The sequence below is a fragment of the Danio rerio genome, chromosome 8 (genome assembly GCF_052040795.2).
Source record: "Danio rerio strain M-AB ecotype USA chromosome 8, GRCz13ab, whole genome shotgun sequence".
Taxonomy (NCBI): domain Eukaryota; kingdom Metazoa; phylum Chordata; class Actinopteri; order Cypriniformes; family Danionidae; genus Danio; species Danio rerio.
Window position 1 is genome coordinate 25,611,293 of NC_141028.1, and position 11,271 is coordinate 25,622,563.

The following is an 11,271-nucleotide window of genomic DNA, read 5'->3' on the forward strand; positions in this document are numbered from 1 at the left end:
CAGCAAACTAAGAAAAAATATTAATCAGTTTGACAGCACACATGCTGCAAATCCTCACAAAGGGAACTTGTAAAAAATAAAATCGCTGAATTTCCCCACAACGTAAAATAATTTCAAAAAAGTTTACTGAATTTTCTCACAATGCAAAATACCTGCATTTTCTCACAACACTAGCAAAAAGAGTAGAAATGTTTCAAGGGGACCCTAAAACATGAAGCTCACCACTGTGCCGTGACTATTGTTGCTAGATCGGATATGGATGCGGCCAGAAGTTAACAAGAATTATATATATTATTATGAAATTTCCCATTTATTGTATTTTATTAACATCTACCCTCACCTCAACCCTAAACCCAACCATACCAGTAATGTAAAAACAGTAGCTGTACCGAGTATTATTCATTCATTCGTTTTCTTGTCGGCTTAGTCCCTTTAGTAATCCAGGGTCACCACAGCGGAATGAACCGACAACTTAACCAGCACGTTTTTACGGAGCGGATACCCTTCCAGCTGCAACCCATCTCTGGGAAACATCCACACACACACACATACACACACTCATACACTACGGACAATTTAGCCTACTTAATTCACCTGTACCGCATGTCTTTGGACTGTGGGGGAAACCGGAGCACCTGGAGGAAATCCACGCGAACACAGGGAGAACATGCAGATAAGTTATACCTATTTATCACTTTAAAACCCACGCGAACGTATTTATTGTTAAACAGTGTCATAAAAAAAAAATGCTGCTATGTTAATGTGGATATCGCACTTCTGGCCGGCCGCAAATCCGATATAGACTTTACCCCGTGACTATGGCTGTTTCTCAATTCCAAGAAAGCAAAGAATGGACTTGCGTTCCTGTGGAGGCCAGTCTCTCAAGTTACCTCAGAAGAACGAACTCGGGAGACTGCGAAAACACAGAATGCGTTCTGCGAGAAATGAGATGCTGCATTCTTCCTGATGGTCACATGACCTTCACATGTTTTTAATGGAAATAGATTTAAACATTACAGCATTCATACAACAATTTGTTTTCCTCTTTTCACAATGTATATTATGCATAAACACCTTACAAATAAACGTTGCACAATACAAATGAAACTAATTTTAATACAAAGTTCAGCAAATAAACACCATTAACATGTTTATGGCTTTATTAAGATTTTCATGGTAATGTTTAATTCACCGTTTCATTTAGGGAAACTCTTGAGATAAATAAGCTTTATCTCTGAACTTAAATAATAAATCTGTATTAAATGTTGGTTTCCAATCTCCTTTAATCAGCCAATCACAATGACTTCTGGGACTTTTGTTTTGGCCTCAAGTTTGCATTGATGCGTTCTCAATATCAAGAACACATCCTTTCATGCATCCTCCGTTTTTGCAGTCTTGAGTTTGGAATTGAAGTTTGGCGGTGATGACGTTCCATGAGAACACAAGGACACAAGATCACTGAGAGACCCATATTGAGAAACAGCCCCTTGCTTAGTGATGTTGTTGGTTGATCTTTGAAAGGTGAGTTTTTTTATTTGTTTATTTTATTTTAAAATCCTGATTTTTGTGTCTTTCGTGTTTTATTATCCTAAATAATAGCTGGGTCTGTCATGTTGTAGGGTCCCCTTGAAACATATCTGTTGTGCTTTGTTATTTCTGAAAGAGTTGTGAGAATTAGCATTTTTCGTAATTTGACGTTTTAATAATTTTTTGAAGCTCTCTCAGTTACCGTAAGCTGTAAACAATTTTACGTAGTCATGTAATATGAAGTGGCTATTTCATACTAATTTATATGATTTTATTCATATGAAACGTTTGATTTTTAAAAAGAGGAATGCCCTCAAACCCTACCCTAAAACCCACGCCATCATTGTTGACAATATTCTGTAGAATCTACAGTAACTTACTGTAAGGCCGTGCTCACACTAGGTACAGTTGCCTCGAACCAGGCCAAAGCACGCTTGTCCCCCCTCCCGTCTCCCCCGACGGCCCGCACTCACACCACAATCGGGCCTCGGCATGCTAACGTCATCGATGCTACGCTGTTCAGTGAGAAGCGCTCTCACTCAGCATCACAGTGGAGATTCCTCTAGTTATATCGTTTCAGTCGTTTGATATGCAGTGACATTCAGTCAAATATTTCGCCAAACAGTCCTTATAGGGATGCGGTGACAGTCAGATATTTCACCGAACAGATCCGCCACTTTTGGCGCTCATAAACAATTATAATGCTCTCGTGCTGCAGGAATGAGGAGGTTTGCTGAAGGTGCCCAGCTGTCGTGCAGTGAGGAGTTTGCGTCTTTAATAAACTACGACAGTTTGCGTTCACTGAACAGTAAGAATGATTAATAAATTCATATGAAACATACCCTTAAAATTCACGTCTCGCTTTCAGTTCCGGGCTTCTCAAGCCCAAGTGAACCTCTCTCAGGCCCACCTCTTCCAACCGGCCCAGGGCCGGCCAAGTGAACTGTGTTTAAGCCCGATTCAGCGCACTCACACTTCTCAAATGATCCGGGAAACGAGCCTGGGCACGGTACGGACGACATAGTGTGAGTAGGCCCTAAATCAATTACAGTAAAATTACAGTTTTTACATTTACAGCACCATTTATCTTGCTCTATTTGTATTCACAGCATTGTGCATCTTTACTTTAAAATATACAGACATTGCAACTTTTGTAGAGTAAAATAAAATGCAGTACATACTGTATTACAGGTAAATACTGTAAAATACTGTTATCGCTAATAAAGTCCTACTAAAACCCACAAATAAAGTCACACAAATTCATATGAATAAGCCACTATGAATCAAAATGTCACTAATTGCAGTGAGAATGCATACAATAATTGAAATGATTTTGATTTTGTTTTACCTGTACGCGCTGGTAAAAAAAATTCAATCACCCTTTTCAAGGAGTTTTTTTCCAACTAAAAATCTTCTTTATTGTTCTACTGAATTAAAAGGTCACCAACATCTTGGATGTCCTGATGATAAATAAAGTAACATCACGTTTTTTTTTTATTTTAAGTAAACTCTTAAAGTTTAAAAATATAATATGCTATACATGAAATTCTGGAGTAACTGAGACTTGATGGGTAATGTATGCATCCTAAATGCAGTGCATACTCAGAGCAGCTAAATATGGCATAACATCATTGAAGACGTGTCTGTGACCAAATTAAATACTCATAAATTATACGTTGTTTCAGCAAGGCAATTAACACTCATCTGAGAAGACATAAAAGCAACGCAACCTTTCTAAACATCTGACTCTCATTAGCATAACAAATTAATGGATTGTCACTATAAAGTTTCCAAGATTTAGCATTCATTTGCCAGCCTGTCTGAGATGTTGACCTTTTGTACCGCGGTCTGGTAAAATTCCACACTGCATGGTAAAAGTCATTAAAGTGTCTGACCCGTCAGGCTCAACGCTAATTCTGTTATGAGAATCTGCAGGCTGAAACAGAGAGCTATAGGGTCTGTAGTGTGGATGTACTGTTTGCCTGTAGACACGTGAATACAATTAACAGCAATGAAGCATTGCAGATGAATGTTTCGGAAAGCTGATGCATCTTATCATACACTCACAGGCATTATGTCTTGATTAAACTCACAACTGAAAGATTTGACTTTTGCGGGAACTTAAATTAACATGTAAATGCTACTGCCTCAAATTTAAAAGTTGCATCAAATAAAGGCATTTTTTTTCACAAAAAACAAACTGACTTAAACATAAAACTGACTCTATTTTACCTCATATCAAAACTGAAGTTGGAATACGGTTGACGAATTTTAATAATCACTAAAATCTTTAACGGTAGTTTTTAATCCAAACTTCGATTTTTGACAAGATACTACAGGTTCAAATACTGAAATTACCATGAGTACTATTTTCTCAAGAATTAAGTTAAAACTAAGAAGTTTTAAAAAGGTGTAATTTTACTTTGACTTGTACATTTTAGTGCAGACTTTCGTCAACCTGTAGTTTATTTTTTGTCTATGCGATTGGCATTTAATCGAATGTGTTAATTACCATTGACTGTTTGTTAGATTTACAAGCAGTGGTTTCTGTATCAGCTTTTTTCAGTATTTAAAAAAACATTATAAATAGATTATGCGAAAGTTAAATAAATTAAGCGTTATTTCATGCAAGCTACACTCAAAAAATTCTGTTTGTTCAAACAACTTATTTAAAATGAGCTGAAACAATACAACTCTTGAGGTTTTTTTTGTAACAATTTAATGGTTTTATGTTCAATCCACATAAATTTGTCAAAACTAATATGCTAACTTAACTCCTTAATGTTGTCCCAACCCACATCGATTGTGCGGAACTTAGTTTATAGCGTATAGCATTAACCAACAGTATGGAGAAAGTTACTTTAGAAAGTAATTCATAACAATATTGAGGTACTGTCCAAAAACTAGATGCATTACTTATTTTTTATGGTAAGTAATGTGTTATGTTGCTTTTAAGTTACTTTTGCATTACTTTTTCTGATTCTCTTTCAGAACTTGGTAGGTTTTTAAAAAAAAATTAAATAGTTAAACTTAAAGCTTAGTTGTTAGTCAGAACCGAAGGTCTTACATGCATAAATCTGTGTAAATTAACATAGTAATAGTAATTAACAACACACCCTATAATCTTCATTTAACATTAAAAAAAATGAAAATGAATGTGGGATAATGTTATTTTTGGAAAACATCCTGACCCCCAGAGTTCTACAATCCATATATACAAATCAATGTAAGTTTAAAGCAATGTGTTTGCTACTTGTTTATTTTTTGTCTTATGAAACATTAAAATTGCTGTGCTTTCAGATAATCCTTTCTCCTTTTACTTTTCTTGCATGTGTTTAAAATAATGATAAAATTAAAAATGAAAAATTTAAAGAATCAACTGAATAATAAGAATCCCAGACATGTAAGACTCTGCTGTCTTCATTTCTGTCTGTTCCTACAATCTCTCGTTGTGTGCGGGATTCAACGTGACTGCATTTGTTTTATTTCAGCAATCTTTTAAAAGCGAGTGAACTAAACTAAAAAGTAACTCAACTATTATTACTTAATTATTAAAAATATTATTACTAAAGTAATGCATTTAACTTTTCTTACTCTTTTACACTTTACTTGTTACTAGGAAAAGTAATATTATAACGTAACTCGCTTTACTGGTAATGCGTTACCCCCAACACTGTAAACCAACATTAACATACAGAACCATAATGTAATGTTAACATTAGCACGAACGACAAGTTCAGCTAAAGAGGGTTTAAAAGCCATATGTTATGTAACATTGCTTGTGAACATGAGTCATGCTGTATGTAAACTAGCCGAAACTACATTCCAGAAAAGCAGCATTCAAACTCTCTTCAACAGTCGATAAATGACTACTTTTTAAACATTGCACCCTTATTCTAACTTGCATATTTCTACATTGCAATATCTTACTAAATGAACACCAAAAACCTTTTCATGGAAAATCCCCTATAAATTACATTTCTCAGCTGCAAAATGTCACACTCGTGTATCAGCCAAGAATTTCACCCTGAAGGCAATTTGCCTACTATCAAGTGAAGAAAGAGATTCAGACCTCTTCCTGTCAAGACCACCTCAAACCAGCACCACTCCTTAACAAACTGCCTGATCAAGAGTGAAGTGCTAACTAGAGTAACCAGATTGACTGTAACCTGAGGCAGATTTCGTAAATGCAGCACAAGAGAACTGGCTTGTAATGTGACTGGCTGTGGTCTCTAGATCCGAATTGTAAATGTAAATGTTACTAAAGTATGTTTTTCCAGGTATATTTTGGTCATATAATCCTTCAAATTAACTGTCAGACAAATGATGAGTTATTTATGTGAACTTTAAAGGATTGGCGTAAAACATTAGTATGGTAGTCATTGAGGGGCTGGAGAAGGAGAAAGATAGAGAAAGCAGTGGGGGAGGGTGGTGAAGAAAGGAGGGTGAGGTGTGCTGTGACATCTAATAACTATATTAACCCTTTACCTCCCGCTGCCACTGATTCTCAGAACTTCAGCACTTGATTTACTAAACCTTGGGTTCTTAACCTTTCAGACAAGAAAAGTGTCATGTTTTCCTCAAAAATATTAAGTAGCACAACATTTTTAGAAAAGTTGAAAACTATACCAAACTACACCAATGATTAAAAGTGTTAAATGTATGTTTTTACAGTAACTTATTTTACCTTTACTGTAAAACCCAGCAGTCAACTATATCAAATGAAATGAGTGTAGTTAACTTAAAATTTACTGAAAGTTAATTCTACTCATTTCAAAAGAGTTTTGAACTCAGTGTTGAAGGTAATGAGTTTATCAAATACCTTTTTACTTTAAGTTAAATGGAGTTCACAGTACTCATATAGATTAGTTTTTTTTAACTCAAATGGTTCGTTGCAACAGTTTGAGTTGCCTTAACTTATTGGGTTTTAAAGTACTCAGTTGGTTTTGTTTCCCAAAAAGAGAAAAACAAATTGACAGCAAAATTTTTAATAGCAGTTTGTAATTTTAGTACTTTCTATTTTGTTTAATTTTATGTTATATAATGCTAAATGAACTTGCTTACATGAAACTGCTGAGACCTTGTGGATAACTTATTAATTAATATGTAAACAAATATATGTAAAAAAAATTAAATATGTAAAACAACACCAGAATTCCCCTTCATACACAGTAAAAAGACAATAAAAGTAAAAATGACGAAAGTTAAATTACAGACATTTACCATAAAATAACAGACGGTAAATTATAGAAATTTATCGTAAATTTTAATTTAAGGAAATTTCTGTTATTTAAAATCAGTTCATTTACGGTAAATGTCTGTAATTTAATGGCCATTATTTTAAGTTTTTTTTCTGGCACCCCAGCTGCCAAAAAATACTTAAAATAACAGATTTTTTTAGTGTACACAAAAATAAATTTCTGATTTATTGAATTATGATAAGCAAAATCCCAACCAAGCTTGAGCATTCAGTCTTTAAATTCATGTTTTGTTTTAAGTCCAGTTAGATATGGCCATTGTTGCATTCATATTTGAACAGAACTCACTCAGTTAATTTGTAAGTGGACCCAAACTCTATTTTAATAAGCTAATATTTTCATTGTTTACTGCACACCAAGAGACACTTGGCAGCATTCACACTTATTCAAATAATCCACACAAACAAAGCAATCGCCCACAAGTTTATTTTAATCTAACCAAACCGGCCATGTTTAAACACACCCTTACAAACACCGAACCAAATCAGTAACCAAACAACTTTAAATCCCAATTGTAACACTAACAGCCAAATTTGCAACAACAAAAGAGTTTGTGGACCAGTTTTGGCAGGTTAGCAAATCCCACCCTCTATATTATATGAACTCATTGACAGCCAGAGCTAAACAACCATCTCTCCACCCACTCCAATTCAGTCACATTCCTTTTTTTGCCTCCATCCATTTCCTGTCGTTCTCTGTAGACTCTCTCCCTATATGTCAACATCTCACACTATTGCGATCCATTTTAAGGCCTTGGCTAGCGGTGTATTACAGGGCTTGAATGCTCTTTTTATGGCAGACACATCGGTAGTAGTGTACTTGCCCATGCTTAAATTGCCAGAGTATTTCCCAGGAGATAATATGATCCCTTCAACTCAGAGGCCACATATATATGTGTGCCAAAACTCTGGTTCCAGAGAATGTGGAGCAAGCTTTACTACCAGATTGCATTTTCCAAATTAGATCAAATTCACTCCTAAACCCCTAGGACTCCAACAGTGGTAAAAGGCCAAGTCTGGTCATTGTTGTAGACCACACAATGCACTCGCTGACCTCTGCACAGGCTCATTTCCCCCAGCTGAAGTCATGTACGTTCAGTATGTCCAGGACATCCGTTTAAAAAAAGCTACGGAAGCCATTTGAGGTTTATCAATTGTGTGGGTCACAACTACAGTGTCTACATTGTGGCTTGAACACCCCTTCAAATAATTAAACACATTCCATTTTCGTTTTGTACCTGATAATGATTTCCTCCAATTTTCCTCTTAGATAATGGCGGTATGAGGAAATAGATTATAGGATTGTTTATACTCTGTTTCTTTCACAATTTACCCACAGAACGTCATGTGCGAAGATTACGAAATAACTAAGTGGAAGTTCTTCACCTGAAGTCGACAACTAAAACTGGTAAGCAAGAAGACATTGTGTGAATTCAGGCGTACAAAATCCACAAAATAAACACTGGGTGAAGGGACTCATGTTCTTTTTAGGTTACATTTACTTTCTAAACAAACAGAGGAAGAAATACTGGCCATTTCATTTTAGCATTAAAACAAACTGAGTTATAGTTATCATGTTAAAATACTATTTTTTTAAATGCAACACTATAAATAAGTAATTTGAAGGCTGAACTGTGTAAACTCTTTACTGTCTGTTTGGCATCCAGCAGCATGTAAGAAAAGTGATTTCAGCATCAATTCGTAGAGAAAGTGGAATTTGAATTATGAATATGTGCTTTAATTTATAAGCAGTATGCTTATATTACTGGTATCAAACACAAAATGATGGAAATATCGAATCACACTGCGAGACTTCTTCCTCTGTATTTTTATCTGGTTTTCCAGTGCAAATATAATATTTTTTACATCAAGATACTTTCACTTGGAATCAAAATGACAGTAGATAAGAAACCTTGTTTTCTGATTTTTAAATCCAAATTAATCAAGCTTCCCATTAAAACAAGAACACATATCAGTCAATGGGATCAGTAAAATAAACTTACTTCAAATGGAAAAGTAATTTAAACCTCACTGACAAATTTTTGTTTATCTTTCAAACATAAACTCATTTCAATTTTCAGAAAACAATTGCGTCTTAAGTAATAGTACATAGATTCATAATAGATCACATTTTTTATTGGAAAACAAAATTACTAATGAAGATATAGTTTTTGCAATGCATGCAGTATTTATTTACACAGATTTATGCATGTAAGACCTTCTGTTCTGACTTAAGATTTAACAACTTTAAGATTTAAGCTTTAAGTTTAACTTTTTAAGACCCGCAGAACACTTGAATTGCATGTGAATTGAATTGCACTTGAAAAGCTTTGCAGTTACAGTTGTGATGGGCTCAGTGGGATAGCAAAGTGTCCGCTGGGTGTTTAAATGACTCCCAGCAGGTGAACATCCGTGTATTGTTTACCTACTGTTTCATGAATACTTTGTAATAGGACAATCTACTCATTTGACATATTGAGTTTCATACAGTATATTTTGATAAATGATGCTAATAGTAAATAAATAGGAATTTTTTTGTTCTCTGATTTAACTTTGTAGAAGAGTAACTGAGTAATTGATGCCCCTTTTCCCTGAATACACAACATAGTTGCTCTTTAAAAGTCTTTACTGAATAAATCCTCGTGGCCAACCTCTCACGATTCAACGTGGTGCACTGTGTACCCTCACACATTGCGTAACAATTTTTGGATGGTTTGAATATTTTTAGCTCTTTATACACTACTTGGTTTTGAAAAGACTTCAGTGTATCAGAAGAATGATCAAGGTGTAATCGCAATTCCTACAAGGAACTCACCAAAGAGTGGAGAGAATGAGAAAACACTGCATGTTGACAAGTTACCTGTTAATCAAGTTATTTTTCTTACATTGTCATAGGGGTTTAGCTTTAAAGAAACATTCCACACATCAAATCTTTTCAAAACAAACCCAATACAAAGAAATAGTTGCTTGTCCAAATTGTGCAGATATTTTTTTGGGTGGGTCCGGCAACATTCAACAAAAAAAAACTCATAAGACATAGTGAGAGGCTTAACATATGCTGTCTTAAATTTGCAACCATGTATCTCCAAGACTAAATCAACTGGTGGCCTTTTATATCTGGCTCTAGTCCTGCAATTGGACATATGATACCAGCAAAACGTCATTTACAGTGTGCATAAAAAGATTTTCCTCTGCAGCTCACACACACTTTCTCTATTATTCTGTCACATATAGCCTTTTCTTTACCACACTGTGGAGTGAACGACAAAAAAGGCACAATCAAACGAAAATCTCACTAATCTAAACAAATCTTCTAGATACAAAAAAGCCACTTAAAAGTGTAATTAATTGGAATCAAAGAGAAATTTGTTTAACAGTAAAACAAGCTTGTTAATACACAATGAAACTGTAATTATGTTAACCAAACTCTTCTAAGCCATTAAGCCTTTACTGTCAACCGCAGTTTGATTTTTATATCCATGTGCTCAAGCAAGACAAGAGATCTACAGAAAAGAAAAACCCTTCTCACCTTTTTAAATGGCTGTTGTTGTTGTTGTTGTTGTTTTCTCAAATGTAGTGCTGCTGAAGCATTCTCTGAGAGATTTTCTTGGTTGAGGTGTTGCGTTTTTATCCCAGTTGTTAAAAGGTTTAAGTAGAGCCCAAGAGAGAAAGAGAGAAAGGACGGTGTGGTTCTTCTGAAGAGAGTAAGGCAGGAGGCAAGGGTGGGAAGCACATGGAGAAAAAAAAAGGGAGGGAGGCAGCTTCTCAATGCAGTCTCGAATTACATGTGATGTCACGTACAACACAAGCCACTGTTGAACTCTCTTAATGCAGACAACAGCTTTCCATTTATTAGCTCTTTGACATGGGTTCGTCTCTCATTCAGCAAACTGATGGAATGGCATGCAGTCCAAAATGAAGACATATTTTCAGCTGGAAGAGTTCAAACTCTGAATTAAATGGGTAAAGGTGGGTTTGGAGATTTGAGGTTTCTCCCTTCCCCCGTTTTCTTGGAGGGCTTCATGGAATTATGGTCACAAGTTGTAGTACAGTGCTTAGCATGATTGAGTAAATCCCATTTTAAAAATAAATATTTTTATCAATTTCTCAGAGAATATCGGCAATGTATTTTGATGCATTTAAACAAAACAGTTTTATTAAACAGATATATTTATTAAAATAATATTTCAGTCACCAAACATTTTTAGAAATTGAACAATAATACAATTAATTTAAGCAAAATGTTGTAAAAATAAATTACAAACTACAAAATTTCAAATAAATTTTTCCTTTTTTCTTTTCTTGATTCTTCCTCTTTTTTAAATTTGTATTTAATATTTTTCTGTAACCTAAATTTGGGTGAACTAGTTTTTGGACCGTTATCGTAAGTTATTTTGCTCCAGATTTGGCTTCAGTATTGACTAATCTGATGTATATGCACACATGGAATATTGTAGACCTTCCTATTAAAAATATGAATTTAAAAG

The 11,271-nt window shown here is 34.8% G+C and overlaps 1 protein-coding gene across 1 annotated transcript in view; it reads right to left on the minus strand.

Moving 5' to 3' along the window:
• Positions 1-10,468, minus strand: part of slc38a5b (solute carrier family 38 member 5b) — a 31,720-nt gene extending 21,252 nt beyond the window's left edge. Inside the window, exon 1 of the mRNA NM_001002648.1 lies at positions 10,314-10,468. The gene's annotated coding sequence lies outside the window, so the exon portion shown is untranslated. The remainder of the gene's footprint in view (positions 1-10,313) is intronic.
• Positions 10,469-11,271: the final 803 nt, after the last annotated feature.